The 19,227-nt window shown below is 36.5% G+C and overlaps 1 protein-coding gene across 1 annotated transcript in view; it reads right to left on the bottom strand.

Annotated features, from left to right (window-relative positions):
* The window catches only part of FAT4 (FAT atypical cadherin 4), a 173,996-nt gene that overhangs the window by 51,976 nt on the left and 102,793 nt on the right, over positions 1-19,227 (bottom strand). The gene's annotated exons all lie outside the window — the stretch shown is intronic.

Genomic DNA, 19,227 nt, shown 5'->3' with positions numbered 1-19,227 from the left:
CAAAGTTTAAATTCTACTTATTTCCAGTACTCAACATTTTGTAAATAAAGCCATTCATTCACTCGCTCATTTGTTTCTCTGTAAAATGTTTATGGAGTAACTCTTTAGTATCAGGATGGTGTTGAGATTCACAGCCTTCCAATATTATTTTTTCATAATAATATTCTAGTGATTTGCTAGTATTTCCTTACTACTATTCAAACTTTTTCCTATTAGATTGTTATTACTGATGGCATAGTACCAATCAGCTTTTATGCTCAAATGTATAGGAACCAAAATCAACAGACTAGAAAATTAAGGAATGCAGTGGTTTTAGTGATCTGGTATTTTTGTGCTCTATGTAAGGAAGCTCAAATTCTACGTTAGATAAAAAATGTGTAAGACCACTTGAACTGGGCAGTGTAATGAGGCATGATACCTCCCGGAAACCTATGCAATTAAATTTAGGCTGCAAGCTGACCTTTGTTGCCATATATATCCTTCTCCGTGACATAATTTATATTAAGCGTTCCATTTACATTAACATATTTTTAAATTCATGACTGCAGAAATCCTACTTTTTAGGTGTTTGATTTTACATTAAAGGAAAGAAAACTAGTTCTCACTTTTTGCTTTTTTTGTACAATCGACTACAGATGTTTAAATACTGTAATTGCCTTTTTACTAGTAATTGCCTTTTTACTAGTCACTTAAACAATGGTAGGCTGATGTCACAAACATTTCACACCCAGAATAGATCTGGAAGTATTATAAACACTGAAGGAGGAAGCACATTAAAATAATACGTTTTAAATCTCACTCAACATATTAATAATGATAATTAATTAATAAAATAATTAATAATGATAAAATAAATAAAAAATAAAATAATTAATAATGATAATTGCAAATATTTACTGAGTCTTTAGGTATTCAAGTACTGGTTGAAGACGTTTACTTGCATTGTCTAGTCTTCATAAGTTAGTACAACTCTTATCTCCATTTTATATATAAGTAAACTGAGAGAAAGGCTGAACAACATTTTTAGGGCCACAGACTTAGTGGGGAATGGAGCTGGGATTTGACTTGAATGTGGAGCTGTTGACTACTGGCAAAAAGCCATAAGGTGTTAGCAGCTGGACAACTGCTCAGGGAGATGCTCTGGGACCCTGGGCAAGCCGATCCCCGAGAACAGCACGAGGCACAAGTTAGAGAAAAAGGTCCATCTGTGAGGGACCCTAGCTATTGTCGAGGTTGTTTGTGGAGCATTTGGAGACAAGTCTGGTCATGAATTTTGAATTTTTCATAGCACATGTTAAAACCAAAATCAATTTTTCTGGGGTATTCTTTTTGGCCAATGTTTGGCCTAAAGCTCTTGAATGTGTTTAATTACATACAGTTGGATGAAATGGAAGTTAATGATGTGAATGATGTTAGTATTTCTCCCACTGGTTGCATTAAAAAAAATAACTAGAGGATATCTAGTGCTTTTGTGTGGACAGAAGGGGATATCATGGGAAGGAGGCTGTACATCTGATGAATTGAGAGAAGGGATAACTAAATCAATGTCCCAGAGGACATGAAGGGCTCTTTTATCTCTTTTATTGACATTGTACTCCACTCACTAAATCTGTCTCCTTATATGCAAAATGGGAATAATGAAAATAGGACCTACCTCAAAAGAGGTGTTGAGGGGAATGTAACATGCTTAGGATAGTGGCTGGTACATAGTTAAAATGTATTCTATAGTACTCTTTGTTGTTGTACTTGTTTTAGAAACAAAAAAATGGAACATTGACCTTTTAAAGGTCCATTTTTAATCCTACAGATTTCTGTGTCATAGTTCTCAGGATTTTTGTTCCTCCACAAAACTTTCAAGTCAATCCTATGATAATATTATTCAGGAAAAGATTTGGAATCATTCTTTTCTTTTAATGATTTTTTTGTAGTTATAAGTATATGAGATACTTAGCTTTCAAAACTTTCACAGCTTTGTGGAAGACGTTGAATTGAAAGTTTAAAAATGCAAAATCTAAAAATTTACAGTGAGAGTTTAAAGAAGACCTGAATACGTCTGATATGCTCTCTAATCAACAGTGTCTAAACTTGTTAAGAAATAACACAGTACTGCCAAACAAAGGTTTCATCTTTGGTATTCTAAAGTGTCTGATGACACACATATGGAAAACCTCATAAAATGATGACTAAATCATTTGGTCAGGAACATGTGATTTCTTTCCTTGTCTATAAACTACATAAATATTGTTGCTAATGTGTTTTCTGAATTAGTAAGCAAAAAGAACAAAACATTGTTTACCCAGGAAAATATTCAGCAAGTTCAATCTCCATACCAGAGAATAATTTTTTCACAAGATCTTAAAAGCGCACCAGCGACAACAGATGGGCCTGGCTTGAGAAATGGCCCCATTGGTAATCCCATATCCACATGGGACATCTTCTTAAGACAAGAACCAGGCCCAGAGTCCCCTTTTCTCTTCTTATTAGCAGCCACAGCCCACTTTCAAAGCACTTGGGGTTCTTCTCTTCCTATTTTCTTCAAGAATTGATAGAATGAAACACAATCTCTACAGTGGCCTCACTTTCTTGTTGCCCCAGGGGATGTGCACGAAGGTCTTATTTACTTTTTAAAGTTTTACAAGGAAACTTCACAAAGACAACGTTCTACATTTCTAAGTCTTTTACTGAGATTTAACTTACTCCGAACTCTGCCTCCAATATTTTTCATTTATTCTTGGGGGTGGGGCTTTCCATCGCACACCTCACTCCAGCCTCAGACTTATGCACTATAGCAGGAGCTCCACAAGGCCCTTCCTCTCAGCTTTAGGCAGGGAGATGAAATCAAGGGACAAAAAGCAGCAATGCCCCTGGATTTCAAGTGAGTAAGCCTCATCTCTACACACTCTTCTCAGATGAAGGACACAAGTTCTCTAGTCCTTGGCCCACGCAGACTTTAGTGCTTCCTCGTCTCCTAATGGAGTGATGAAGTCTTGTTTTTGTTGTTGTTCTTGTTGCTTTTCTGTGTTTGTTTGCTTGTTTTTGAACCCTTCCTCTTAACTATGTGAAAAACTGGTCCTGGTGCTTATGTTCCTGTTTCCCCACATCTTTTTGGTTATAGCCCATGTGAAGTGCTGCATGATGTTCACTATTACTTTATCTTTGGTCCAGAACTTTCTGCTGGTTCCAGAGTCTCAATATTAGTATGTCAAAAACTCAAGTCTTAATTATTCTATGTAAACTTAGCCCACATATTTTTATATAAATTGAAAAACATATGTGCAAATACATATACACATATATATTTATAGATACCTATTATTGAACATTTATTTGATAACAGATATATGTATGACTATCTTATATATGTATTACTCATTTAATATACAGATTCATGAAGTAAGTATTACTATTTAATTTTTTAAATAAAGAACTTTAGACCCAAAGAATTTGAGCAACTTATTTACATTCAGCCATAGTGGCAGAAGGAAATCAGTTTTGAACTCTTAAAAAAAATATCTTTTCTCAGTTCATTAGGCTCAGATAAAAGTATGCCACTCTTATTGCACATTTTTACTCTATATTATTATTCTGATCAATGTACTTCTGCCATATTCTCTATTAAGTTACAAACCAATTGAGAGCAGAAATAATTGTTTAATTCATCTTTATATAAAACCATAACGCATACCAATAGACCTTGTCCTCAATGTTTATTAACTTCTCCTTTGACTCAATATATGGAAATCTGATCTAGTGACTACATGGCTGAAAGTTCAAAAAGCTGAACAGTTCTAGAAATATACATCTGGGAATATAGGTTTTAGCCTATGGCCAGGGTCAGAGAACAAGACTGTCGACAAAGGTCAAAGTTTTGGAGATAGTCTACTACTTATAACAGAGGGTCCCAATTAATCCTGAATCCCATGAGAAGAATCAGAATACCAGGGGCCAATGTTTAGCTTGGATAGATCTGATAAGGATGAATTATATAGGTAGTGGCGTACTAGGGCAAGATTACTCGATTTCATCTGGAATTGATTTATGAGAACCAGATGCAAACAGAAAGAAGAGGGAGGATGTAATGACACAGGCTGCTGGTAGAAGACAGTGAGCCAGTGAAAGGGGTTGAAGAAACAAATGAAATAAAAGGACAAGATCTCAGAAATTTATAGTTGTAGATGTTAGGAGGGTACAGTGGACATTTGAAATGCAATCAGAGGTCAGATGATAAAATGAACTTTAAATTTAATTTTGTGAAAATTATATGTATTGTATACATCATAATCTGTGTATATATGTATATATATATATAAATAAAATAAATATAGGTAAATTGATAGGAACCTTCTGAAATTTTTAGAGCAAATAGAAAAAAATACATATGATTCTGAAAATGTGCAAAAACACATCTCACACACAAACACACACACACACACACACACACACACACAGACTCTTCACAGCTTAATCTGATAGTCCATTATAATTGGGAAGTTCCAAGCCTCGTCTGAGTCATATTTTATACTCTTATTTGGGAAATGATTAAACTGGTATTGCCTTTTAACACTAGTGGCCTAAAAAGATCAAATATATCAAAATAGGGCTTCTCTGGTGGCGCAGTGGTTGAGAGTCCGCCTGCCAATGCAGGGGACACAGGTTCGTGCCCCGGTCCAGGAAGATCCCACATGCTGCAGAGCGGCTGGGCCCATGAGCCATGGCCGCTGAGCCTGTGCGTCCGGAGCCTGTGCTCCGCAACGGGAGAGGCCACAACAGTGAGAGGCCCGTGTACCGCAAAAAAAAAAAGTTCAAGGAAACTTAAAATAAGATTTTAAAAAGAGGAGACCTTCAAGATGGAGGAGGAGTAAGACGCAGAGATCACCTTCCTCCCCACAGATACACCAGAAATACATCTACCTGTGGAACAACTCCTACAGAACACCTACTGAATGCTGGCAGAAGACCTCAGACTTCCCAAAAGGCAAGAAACTCCCCACGTACCTGGGGAGGGCAAAAGAATAAAGAATAAACAGAGACAAAAGAATAGGGATGGGACCTGCACCAGTGGGAGGGAGCTGTGAAGGAGGAAAGGTTTCCACACCCTAGGAAGCCCCTTCACTGGCAGGGGGGAAGCTTCAGAGCCATGGAGGAGAGCACAGCAACAGGGGTGCAGAGGGCAAAGTGGAGAGATTCCCGCACAGAGGATCAGTGCCGACCAGCACTCACCAGCCCGAGAGGCTTGTCTGCTTGACCGCCGGGGCAGGCAGGGGCTGGGAGCTGAGGCTCGGGCTTCGGAGGTCAATTCCCAGGGAGAGGACTGGGGTTGGCTGCATGAACACAGCTTCAAGGGAGCTAGTGCACCACAGCTAGATGGGAGGGAGTCTGGGAAAAAGTCTAGAACTGCCTAGGAGGCAAGAGACCATTGTTTCAGGGTGTGCGAGGAGAGCAGATTCAGAGCACCACCTAAACGAGCTCCAGAGATGGGCATGAGCTGCAGTTATCAGCGCAGACCCCAGAGATGGGCATGAGATGCTAAGTCTGCTGCTGCAGCCACAGAGAAGCCTGTGTGCTAGCACTGGTCACTATCCACACCTCCCCTCCTAGGAACCTATGGAGCCCACCACTGCCAGGGTCCTGTGATCCAGGGACAACTTCCCCAGGAGAAAAATTGGCGTGGCTCAGGCTGTTGCAATGTTACATCAGCCTCTGCAGCCGCAGGCTCGCCCCACATACAGTACCTCTCCCTCTCCCCGGCCTGAGTGAGCCAGAGCCCCTAATCAGCTGCTACGTTAACTCTGTCCTGTCTGGGTGGGAAAGAGATGCCCTCTGGCGACCTACACACAGAGGCGGGGCCAAATCCAAAGCTGAACCCTGGGAGCTGGGCGAACAAAGAACAGAAAAGGAAATCTCTCCCAGCAGCCTCAGGGGCAGCGGATTAAATCTCCACAATCATCTTGATGTACCCTGCATCTCTGGAATACCTGAATAGACAACAAATCATCCCAAAATAGAGGCGGTGGATTTTGTGAACAACTGTAGACTTGGGGTTTACTGTATGCTACTGACTGGTTTCTGGTTTTATGTTTATCTTCGTTTAGTATTTAGAGTTTATTATCATTGGTCGATTTGTTTATTGATTTGGTGGCTCTCTTCCTCCTTTTTTTTTATATATATATAGATATATTTTTTTTTTCCTTTTTCTCTTTTTGTGAGTGTGTATGTGTATGCTTCTGTGTGAGATTTTGTCCGTATAGCTTTGTTTTTACCATTTGTCCTAGGGTTCTCTCTGTCCATTTTTGTTTCTTGTTCTTTTTTTTTTTCTTTCTGTATAGTTTGTAACACTTGTTATCATTGGTAGATTTCTTTTTTGGCTTGGTTACTCCCTTCTTTCATTTTTTCTTTATTACTTTTTAATATTTTTAATTTCAAAAACTTTATTTTATCTTATTTTACTTTACTTTATTTTTTCTTTCTTCTTTCTTTCTTTCTCCCTTTTCTTCTGAGCCATGTGTCTCACAGAGTCATGGTACTCAAGCCAGGTGTTAGGCCTGTGCCTCTGAGGTGGGAGAGGCAAGTTCAGAACATTGGTTCACCAGAGACTTCCAGGCTCCACGTAACATCAAACAGTGAAAGGTCTCCCAGAGATCGCCATCTCAATGGTAAGACCCAGCTCTACTCAATGACCAGCAAGCTACAGTGCTGGACACCCTATGCCAAACAACTAGCAAGACAGGAACACAACCCCACCCATTAGCAGAGAGGCTGCCTAAAATCATAAGGTCACAGACACTCCAGAACACACCAACAGAGACGGTCCTGCCCACCAAAAAGACAAGATCCAGCCTTATCCACCAGAACACAGGCACTAGTCCCCTGCACCAGGAAGCCTACACAATGCACTGAACCAACCTTAACCACTGGGGGCAGACACCAAAAACAACAGGAATTACAAACCTGCAGCCTGCGAAAAGGACACCCCAAACACAGTAAGCTAAGCAAAATGAGAAGACAGAGAAACACACAGCAGATGAAGGAGCAAGGTAAAAACCCACCAGAACAAACAACTGAAGTAGAAATAGGCAGTCTACTTGAAAAAGAATTCAGAGTAATGATAGTAAAGATGATCCAAATCTTGGGAACAGAATGGAGAAGATACAAGAAATGTTTAACAAGGACCTAGAAGAACTAAAGAGCAAACCAACAATGATGACCAACACAATAAATCAAATTAAAAATTCTCTGGAAGGAATCAATAGCAGAATAACTGAGGCAGAATAACAGATAAGTGACCTGGAAGATAAAATAGTGGAAATAACTACTGCAGAGTAGAATAAAGAAAAAAGAATGAAAAGAATTGAGGACAGTCTCAGAGACGTCTGGGCCAACATTAAATGCACCAACATTCGAATCATAGAATTCCCAGAAGAAGAAGAGAAAAAGAAAGGGACTGAGAAAATATTTGAAGAGATTAGAGTTGAAAATTTCCTTAATATGGGAAAGGAAATAGTCAATCAAGTCCAGGAAACGTAGAGTCCCATACAGGGTAAATCCAAGGAGAAACACACCAAGACACATATTAATCAAACTATCAAAAATAAAATACAAAGAAAAATATTAAAAGCAGCAAGGGAAAAGCAACAAATAATATACAAGGTAATCCCCATAAGGTTAAGAGCTGATCTTTCAGCAGAAACTCTACAAGCCAGAAAGGAGTAGCAGGACATATTTAAAGTGATGAAAGGGAAAAACCTACAACCAAGATTACTCTACGCAGCAAGGACCTCATTCAGATTCGATGGAGAAATTAAAACATTTACAGACAAGCAAAAGCTAAGAGAATTCAGCACCACAAAACCAGCTTTATAAAAAATGCTAAAGGAACTTCTCTAGGCAGGAAACACAAGAGAAGGAAATGACCTACAATAACAAACCCAAAACAATTAAGAAAATGGTAATAGGAACATACATATTGATAATTACCGTCAATGTAAATGGATTAAATGTTCCAACCAAGAGACATAGACTGGCTGAATGGATACAAAAACAAGACCTGTATATATGCTGTCTACAAGAGACCCACTTCAGACCTAAGGACACATACAGACTGAAAGTGAGGGGATGGAAAAAGATATTCCAGGCAAATGGAAATCAAAAGGAAGCTGGAGTAGCAATTCTCATATCAGACAAAATACACTTTAAAATAAAGACTATTACAAGAGACAAAGAAGGACACTACATAATGATCAAGGGATCAATCCAAGAAGAAGACACAAAAATTGTAAACATTTATGCACCCAACATAGGAACATCTCAATACATAAGGCAAATGTTAACAGCCATAAAAGGGGAAATTGACAGTAACACAGTCATAATGGGGGAATTTAACACCCCACTTTAACCAATGGACAGATCATCCAAAATGAAAATAAATAAGGAAACACAAGCTTTAAATGATACATTAAACAAGATGGACTTGATATTTATAGGACAACCATCCAAAAACAACAGAATACACTTTCTTCTCAAGTGCTCACGGAACATTCTCCAGGATAGATCATATCTTGGGTCACAAATCAAGCTTTAGTAAATTTAAGAAAATTGAAATCATATCAAGTATCTTTTCCGACCACAACGCTATGAGACTAGATATCAATTACAGGAAAAGATCTGTAAAAAATACAAACGCATGGAGGCTAAACAATACACTACTTAATAACCAAGAGATCAGTGAAGTAATCAAAGAGGAAATCAAAAAATACTTAGAAACAAATTACAATGAAAACACGACAACCCAAGACCTATGGGATGCAGCAAAAGCAGTTCTAAGAGGCAAGTTTATAGCAATACAATCCTACCTCAAGAAACAAGAAACATCTCAAATAAACAACCTAAACTTACACCTAAAGCAATTAGAGAAAGAAGAACAAAAACACCCAAAGTTAGCAGAAGGAATGAAATCATAAAGATCAGATCAGAAATAAATAAAAAAGAACTGAAGGAAACGAAAGCAAAGATCAATAAAACTAAAAGCTGGTTCTTTGAGAAGATAAACAAAATTGATAAACCATTAGCCAGACTCATCAAGAAAACAAGAGAGAAGACTCAAATCAATAGAATTAGAAATGAAAAAGAAGTAACAACTGACACTACAGAAATACAAAGGATCATGAGAAATTACTACAAGCAACTCTATGCCAAAAAATTGGAAAACCTGGAAGAAATGGACAAATTCTTAGAAAAGCACAACCTTCTGAGACTGAACCAGGAAGAAATAGAAAATGTAAACAGATGAATCACAAGCACTGAAGTTGAGACTGTGATTAAAAATCTTTCAACAAACAAAAGCTCAGGACCAGATGGCTTCACAGGCAAATTCTATCAAACATTTAAAGAGCTAACACCTATCCTTCTCAAACTCTTCCAAAATATAGCAGAGGGAGGAATAGTCCCAAACTCATTCTATGAGGCCACAATCAACCTCATACCAAAACCAGACAAAGATGTCACAAAGAAAGAAAACTACAGGCCAATATCATTGATGAACATAGATGCAAAAATCCTCAACAAAATACTAGCAAACGGAATCCAACAGCACATTATATGGATCATACACCATGATCAAGTGGGATTTATCCCAGGAATGCAACAATTCTTCAATATATGCAAATCAATCAGTGTGAGAAACCATATTAACAAATTAAAGGATAAAAACCATATGATCATCTCAATAGATGCAGAAAAAGGTTTTGAAAAAATTTAACACCCATTTATGATAAAAACTCTCCAGAAAGTAGACATAGAGGGAACTTACCTCAACATAATAAAGGTCATATATGACAAAACCAGGTCACCATCATTCTCAATGGTGAACAAATGAAACCATTTCCACTAACATCAGGAACAAGACAAGGTTGTCCAGTCTCACCACTATTATTCAACATAGCTTTGGAAGTTTTAGCCACAGCAATCAGAGAAAAAAGAAAAAAAAAAAGGAATCCAAATCGGAGAAGAAGAAGTAAAGCTGTCACTGTTTGCAGATTACATGGTACTATACATAGAGAATCCTAAATATGCTACCAGAAAACTACTAGAACTAATCAATGAATTTCATAAAGTAGCAGGATACAAAATTAATGCATACAAATCTCTTGCTTTCCTATACACTAATGATGAAAAATCTGAAAGAGAAATTAAGGAAACCCTTCCATTTACCATTGAAACAAAAGAATAAAATATCTAGGAATAAACCTACCTAAGGAGACAAAAGATCTGTATGCAGAAAACTATAAGACACTGATGAAAGAAATTAAAGATGATACAAACAGATGGATAGATATACCATGTTCTTGGATTGGAAGAATCAACATTGTGAAAATGACTATACTACCCAAAGCAATCTACAGATTCAGTGCAATCCCTATCAAACTACCAAAGGCATTTTTCACAAAACTAGAACAAAAAGTTTCACAATTTGTATGGAAACAAAAAAGACCCCGAACAGCCAAAGCAATCTTGAGAAAGAAAAATGGAGCTGGAGGAATCAGGCTCCCTTACTTCAGACTATACTACAAAGCTACAGTAATCAAGGCAGTATGGTACTGGCACAAAAACAGAAATATAGATCAATGGAACAGGATAGAAAGCCCAGAGTAAGCCTATGCACATATGGTCAGCTTATTTTTGATAAAGGAGGCAAGAATATACCGTGGAGAAAAGACAGCCTATTCAATAAGTGGTGCTGGGAAAACTGGACAGCTGCATGTAAAAGAATGAAATTAGAACACTCCCTAACACCATATACAAAAATAAACTCAAAATGGATTAAAGACCTAAATGTAAGGCCAGACACTGTAAAACTCTTAGAGGGAAAACACAGGCAGAACACTCTTTGACATAAATCACAGCAAGATCCTTTTTGACTCACCTCCTAGAGAAATGGAAATAAAAACAAAAACAAACAAATGGGCACTAATGAAACTTAAAACCTTTTTCACAGCAAAGGAAACCATAAACAAGACAAAAAAACAACCCTCAGAATGAGAGAAAGTTTTGCAAATGAAGCAAGTGACAAAGGATTATTCTTCAAAATTCACAAGCAGCTCATGCAGCTCAATATCAAAAAAAAAACAATGCAATCCAAAAATGCACAGAAGACCTAAATAGACATTTCTCCATAAAAGATATACAGATTGCCAACAAACACATGAAAGGATGCTCAACATCACTAATCATTAGAGAAATGCAAATCAAAACCACAATATGGTGTCACCTCACACTGGTCAGAATGGCCATCATCAAAAAATCTAGAAACAATAAATACTGGAGAGGATGTGGAGAAAAGGGAAACTTCTTGCACTGTTGGTGGGTATGTAAATTGTTATAGCCACTATGGAGAACAGTATGGAGGTTCCTTAAAAAACTAAAAATCGAACTACCATACGACCCAGCAATCCAACTACTGGGCATATATCCGGAGGAAACCATAATGCAAAAAGAGTCATGTACCACAATGTTCATTGCAGCTCTATTTACAATATCCAGGACATGGAAGCAACCTAAGTGTCCATCAACAGATGAATGGATAAAGAAGATGTGGCACATATATACAATGGAATATTACTCAGCCATAAAAAGAAATGAAATTGATTTATTTGTAGTGAGGTGGATGGACCTAGAGACTGTCATACAGAGTGAAGTAAGTCAGAAAGAGAAAAACAAATACCGTATGCTAACACATATATATGGCATCAAAATAAAAAAGAAAGAAAGATGGTTCTGAAGAACTTAGGAGCAGGACAGGAATAAAGCCACAGATGTAGAGAATGGAGTTGAGGATACGGGGCGGGGGAGGGTAAGTTGGGACACAGTGAGAGAGTGGCATGGACTTATATATACTACCAAATGTAAAATAGATAGCTAGTCGGAAGCTGCCGCATATCACATGGATATTAGCTCTGCGCTTTGTGACCACCTAGAGGGGTGGGATAGGGAGGGTGGCAAGGAGATGCAAGAGGGAGGAGATACGAGGATATATCTATATGTATAGCTGATTCACTTTGTTATAAAGCAGAAACTAACACACCATTGTAAAGCAATTTTACTCCAATAAAGATGTTAAAAAAAAAAGATTTTAAAAAGAAAATGTTTCAGGCAAATGCTCTATCAGAAAATACATCTTTAATAAGTGTAATGAATGAACCTAACCATCTAATTAAAGTTCAAACTGCAGACATTTTACATTTTTTGTTAGACCCTATAAATTAAACATACTTTCTTGAAACTTGAACGACTATTCAGCCGAAATAGTATTTTTGCTTAACTGAAATCTGTTGCTTTGCAACAAAGCCGATTTGTTCTTGACATCAAACATTTGGTGAAAGGGTCCCGACTGGGTGCTTGTTTGTTGTAATAAAGTATTAGCTTCTTTTTTTACCCATGCAGTAAATGCATATTTCTCACAGTAAGTAAGCCGTTCCCTGAAAATGTATTGAAAGCCATTCAATATTAACATTAAATTATGTGGTTAGATTTAAATCCAGAAAATACTTGAAGCAAGTAAGTATATAACATTTTAAATATGACCATCAGCTTTTATCTTAAAAATTTCATTTTATAATATATTACTGCTAATTAGTTTTATAAATATGTTTATATAAATTAGGTATATACACATTAGGTAATATTTTATTTTTAATCATTTCTCAGTAATCTTTATCAAAAACACTGTATTTCCTTAATATAAATTCCTATACTAAATAGAAGCGACAAGTAAAACTAAAGAAAGAACTTAGTGATGTTATGAAAATGAGACTGAAAAGTGGCCCACAATATAAATGTACTTAATGCCGCCGAACTGTACATTTAAAAATGGTAAAAAAGGTAAATTTTATGTTATATGAATATATAAATTTGGGCCTATACCCTGAGAAAACCATAATTCTAAAAGAGCCATGTACCACAATGTCCACTGCAGCACTATTTACAATAGCCAGGACATGGAACCAACCTAAATGTCCATCAACAGCTGAATGGAGAAAGAAGATGTGGCACATATATACAATGGAATATTACTCAGCCATAAAAGGAAACGAAATTGAGTTATTTGTAGTGAGGTGGATGGACCTAGAGTCTGTCATACAGAGTGAAGTAAGTCAGAAAGAGAAAAACAAATATCGTATGCTAACATATATATATGGAATCAAAAAAAAAATGCTACTGATGAACCTAGTGGCAGGGCAGGAATAAAGCCTCAGATGTAGAGAATGGACTTGAGGACACGGGGTGGGAGGGGGAAGCTGGGGCGAAGTGATAGTAGCATTGACATATATACACTACCGAATGTAAAATAGATTGCTAGTGGGAAACAGCAGCATAGCACAGGGCGATCAGCTCGGTGCTTTGTGACCACCTAGAGGGGTGGGATAGGGAGGGTGGGAGGGAGGCTCTAGAGGAAGAGGATATGGGGATATATGTATGCATATGGCTGATTCACTTTGTTGTACAACAGAAACTAACACAGTATTGTGAAGCAATTATACTCCAATAAAGATCTATTTATAAAAAGAGTTTATATAGTAATAAAATGTAATGGAAACTAAATATTGTATCCCCCACACAAAGCATGTCATGAGGAGTTACTTTTTGGAAACTATTTTAAAAGACAACCTCTCAACACACGTTGAAACTCTGAAATACGAGAGGCTACCACCAAATTTGAAATACAACCTGCTTCCTGCCTACTTGCCTACTGAAAATATCAAATTAATATATTATGGAATAATTATCAAAATAGGCCACACAATAAGATCAAGTTTTAACAAGTTTAGAAGATTTTTGAAAAGAAAAACTTTCCTCATAATAAGCTGACATTATTTTGTATTATATTTAATATTTATCCTTTAGGTAATATAAACATTCTCTTTAATATTTCAAATTGTTTGTTTCCATTTCAAACTTGGGTTTCCTTTGTCTACTCAGATTTATTGCTTAAATTGAGTAAATGAAAAGTAGACTGAAATTATCAAATTTTAATTCTATGCAACATGATGGCAATTCTAGATCTTATTTAGTGGAGTTTTGGAAGTTAGATCATCTTTCTTTTTGTATTTTTATCTTATGAATATACAAATGAAATTCTATGTAGGAAGAACTGTTCCTACTAAAGAGTAGCTGATTTAAAGTAAATTATTTAAATAAATGATTTATGATAATACTTAGTTGTAACAGATTTTATACAAAAACTTACTAGAAATAAGAGGAAGTAAAACAATAACTAGTTATCAACCTTGGAAACAAAATTCTCATCTAAGACAAATACTCCAATGGAAATTCTTATGAATTTTTATCTTATGAATATACAAATGAATATACAAATATACAAATGAATATACAAATATACAAATGAAATAGGAAGAACTGTTCCTACTAAAGAGTAGCTGATTTAAAGTAAATTATTTAAATAAATGATTTATGATAATACTTAGTTGCTAACAGATTTTATACAAAAACTTACTAGAAATAAGAGGAAGTAAAACAATAACCAGTTATCAACCTTGGAAACAAAATTCTCATCTAAGACAAATACTCCAATGGAAATAACCAAAACTTCCTTCAACTTAAATATATAATTAAGTGAAATGCAAGTGATTTCTGGTAATTGAAGATTACCCTAGCACAATCTGATTTATGAAATCATTGGTGCCTTATGGAAAGTTCTCAAGCAATTTTCATTATTAAAAATGTTCTTCATAACAGACAAGGCAAGCTCTTCTTCAACATCTTCCCACAAATAACACTGACAAATGCAATCTTCCTGGAACAGTTAAAAAACAACTCTCTTCAGATCTAAAATATGATATGCCACATTTATGACCTCTCTTTTGATTATAGAGACATTTGCAATGCTGTGACCCTCTCAGCTGAACAATGTGACAGTATTAATTTAAATGTCATCATATCCTCACCAAGAAAATAAAGCATAGTGATTAGCCCTTTTAGATTTTAGGATTAACTTTTGCAAAAGCATCATGTATCCCCTCCATCAAAAAGTAATTTCCAATCCCTGCATAAGAATGAGGTTTATTCCCTCTTTCAGTCAGATGATAAATGCCTTTAATTAGGAATGTTAATAACTGAACTTCTCCCCTCAGACCTATTAATTATGCTAACACATAGACAGTTCATTACCAGACTTTTTGGCCAAATCTATAGCCAGAATATCTCTATATTCCTTTAGTATATTAGACTGAGAACAGATAAATAAAGGTAATGTATTTAATTGGTACACAGATTAATCTCCCACCCCCAAATTAAATACAAATACACATACAGCCCAATTGACTTTGTATGTGCATGTATGTGTATATTGTACATACTGTATATTCTTAGTATAATATTTAACATTTGATTTGCACTCTATAAAACCCTTGGATATGCATTTCCTGATCTGATGAGAACAGCAATCCTTTGATTTTGAATTCATGAATATTCTTATTTTACTTGCTGTCTTAATGGCAGAGAGCCAAAATTTCTTTCTTTCCTTTTTTTTTCCTTTGGTGCAAAAACCAGTGCTCTTTTTAATATAAAAATAATATTTAACCCAAAGAGAATAAACTCTTTAAACATGTTTTACATAAAACATAATATGGTAGATGAGCTAATCTGTGGGAAACTGAGTAATGGTTAAAAAATGGTCTCCTTGATCAGGTTTAGTGGCTTCAAATCCTATTTCCACTGATTAACAGCTGCAGACCTAAATCAAGTTGCAAACCTTCTCAGTTTTGTTTTTGTTTTACTTTTAATCCCTAAAATTGGAATCCAATTTACAAGGTAGTTATGAGATTAAATGAGATACTATAATACAAACTCTGGTATATACAAGCACTCAGCATGCACAGGATGAATATCCTCTAAAGTTTGACTGACCAAGTTGTATCTCTACTCAAACGTCTTTTCTGGGAACTAAGCTTTTATATCTATCTACCTGACATCTCCACTGGAGATCTCATAATGTCTAAAATACAATATATCCAAAAAATAATTAAGGATAATCCACCCTAAAAAACTTTTGTGGGACTTCCCTGGTCGCCCAGTGGTTAAGACTCTGTGTTTCCAATGCAGGGGACGTGGGTCCCATCCCTGGCTGCCAGGGAACTAAGATCCCACACGCTGCGTGGCGCGGAGGAAAAAAAAAAAACTTTTGTTTTAACATCCTCAAATTTCTCTGGCCAATTTTCTAGGACTCATGATGGATTTGTCTCTTTTCCTAATGTCCTGTACCTCCAGTTCCATCATCAAGTCCTATTGGCTCAACCTTCAACATGGATAAAATATTAGCTCATTCACACCACCTCCACACTGTCTCTAATTTTAAACACTCTCAGGGATTTGCTGTCATGGCCTTTAAATCACCATCTCTATTCTCACTGCTGTCTTCACCACTGCCACAAAACCAGATCTCTTCTCCACAAAGCCAGATCTCTCCAAAATCCCCTGTCACTCCCCTGTCCAAAGCTTTAATGAGACTTGGCCTCACTCTTTGAATAAAATTAAAGCTCCTTACCCTGGCCTAAAAAGTTTAGATGATCCAGCCTCTGCCTACCTCATCTTCCAAGACTCTTCCTCTCTTTTACTCTGGTGCAGCCATCTACACCCTCTAGCTCTTCTTTAGATATAGCCAACTTGATCTCTGCCTCCGGGCTGTTTCATCTACAAGTTTACCCAGTTCTTCACCTTTCACTGTCCTGACTGTGCTATCAAAAATAATACCTCCAATTCCTATTTGGCTAGTCACTTAACCTGCTTCATTTAACTTCATAGCATCTCATATAACTCTAGGCCTACATATTATATTTTGTCTATCTTTCTGACTAGAATGTAACTTCTGTGAAGACAGAGACTGTCATTTTTTCCACCACTGTATCTGCAGTTCCTAGAAGAATACCTGGGAGAGACTGCTCCATAAATATTTTCTGACAAAACATTGTCAAGATGCTTTTTACACATCAATACAGCCCATAGAAGCATATGAGTCTCACTGACTCTAATCATAATTCACTTATAAGGTCTATTAAATTACCATCAGAGCTTCGTTTTAATACATACAAAATGACAACTGGCAGGGATATTTGGCAATATTATCATCTTCGACCTGTAAAGTCTAATGAATTTTTTATATCTTCTCCTACTTAGCAATTTAATTTGAACAGTGCTTAAACTGAAGCTCATTTTCAAACAATCACTATTGAAATTACTGATTCCAATTGATTTGACTTCACTTAAAATATTGTGAAACATTTATTTATGTACTTGAAAAAAGAAAAATAACCGTAGAACATTTTGTTCATTAGAGTACAAGGAATAGCATAGAAGAATGCAAAGAAGAAAAGCTTTCTTAAAATCGCGGTTTTGGAAATCTACGTTTTGCAGACAGTCATAAGATCCTGATGTTTTGGATACAGTATAAGTGAGCAAGAACTCGGTGGAAAGGCAGAAGTCCTGGATGTTGCTCCTGACGCTGCCACCCTCTGGGTGTGCAAAGCTCTGGCAAACGGCCAAATTATCGCAGGCCTCAGTTCTGTTTCTCAAAAATAAAGGAAATGGACTGGCTCATCTCCAAGAAGTCTACTGGCTATGAAATTATCATTTTAAGTCAGATTTTTCTAGCTTAGAAGTTTTTCATTTCTAGTTCTATTTTAAAATCCTTCCATATTACACACTGTGTTACAAATGCAATAACCCCTTATTGTCACATCATTTTGTTTTACTGCTTTCTTGTATATAATTCAGTTCCTTGCAAGAGTACTAACAAATTTTAATGGCTCACAGACCCTGAATTTACTGGTGAAGGCAGAAGATCATCAAAGGTTAAAAAAAATTCTAAGAGACCTGGAAAATTACATATATAGATACATATCTGTTAGAATAGCTTGTCTAAATACCAAAATCTTCATAACAAAACTCAAAACAAGCAAAAGTTTTCATATCACATTAATGTGAAGAATCAGGCCTTTAGTATCAAGCTATGTGAAGCCAAATACCACATATAGGATATATTTTATTGTAGCTAAAAAGGTGTTGGATGGGGGCTTCCCTGGTGGTGCAGTGGTTGAGAGTCCGCCTGCCGATGCAGGGGACACGGGTTCATGCCCCGGCCCTGGAAGATCCCACATGCCGCGGAGCGGCTACGCCGGTGAGCCATGGCGTGGAGCCTGTGCTCCGCAACGGGAGAGGCCACAACAGTGAGAGGCCCGCGTACCAGAAAAAAAAAAAAAAAAAAAGGTGTTGGGTATTTAGGAGATATGGAAGGCTCACACTTTTTTGTTTTTTGCTTTGGGAAGCCCAGATATAAGAGAATCGCCAAATGCTGAAACGCTTCAAAAGCACAGTGTTTGTTTATGCAGATTTTGAGTTAGTGAACCAGATTAAGAAATGGTAGGCAGCACAGCACAAAGTAGAGATAAGACCTACCTAGAAACATCTACAAGATAACAGAATTGAATAAGAGCCAGAAGGTTCAGGGGAGAGTCATGAGAATATAGCTCAAGCAGTATTTTAAGCATTTGAAAGTGAATTAAAGCCATAAAATGCTTCAGTGGGTCCTTACATATGACTGCAATTTATCACATCACACTAAACACTACACAGCCTTAAAACACTTGCACTGCTTTTCAAAGCAGGGGTCAATTTGAATGACCACAACCCATGTAGCAAAAACTTCTGGAATTTCTGCCGTGAGTTAAACGATATTGGCACTTTTCCTTTTGGTAGTTCCTTTGAAAAATCTGCAAGCGATTAAATACACAATAACAAAATAAATATAAGTATGGTAAATGAATATGAAATAATAGTTACATATTAAAATAACAGGATGGTGATTAATTGATAACTAATTATCATCACTTTTCACACATTAAGTCATTCATTCATTCAATAAATGCTATCAAGCAAGTGCTATGTGACAGGTTCTGTTCGGAGTGTTTCTGGGAATTCAGTTTTGAACAAGACTTAGGAAGCTTACATGCTACTGGAAGGATGGCAGCTATTGATGGGGTAAACAAACTATACATACGCAGATCCATTATATTCTATATGAACATATAATTTTAGATAGCAACTAGGGTTAAGAAGAAATCACAACAAGCTAAAGTGATAGAGACACTGGAGAGATGGGAAGTGGGACCCTAGGTTGGTAGTCAGATAAGTCCTCTCTGAGAAGTTGACATTTTACCTAGA

The sequence above is a fragment of the Aethalodelphis obliquidens genome, unplaced genomic scaffold (assembly GCF_003676395.1).
Source record: "Aethalodelphis obliquidens isolate GAN/ISIS:26980383/991018 unplaced genomic scaffold, ASM367639v1 scaffold6, whole genome shotgun sequence".
NCBI lineage: Eukaryota > Metazoa > Chordata > Mammalia > Artiodactyla > Delphinidae > Aethalodelphis > Aethalodelphis obliquidens.
This window is presented reverse-complemented; position numbering and strand designations above follow the sequence as displayed.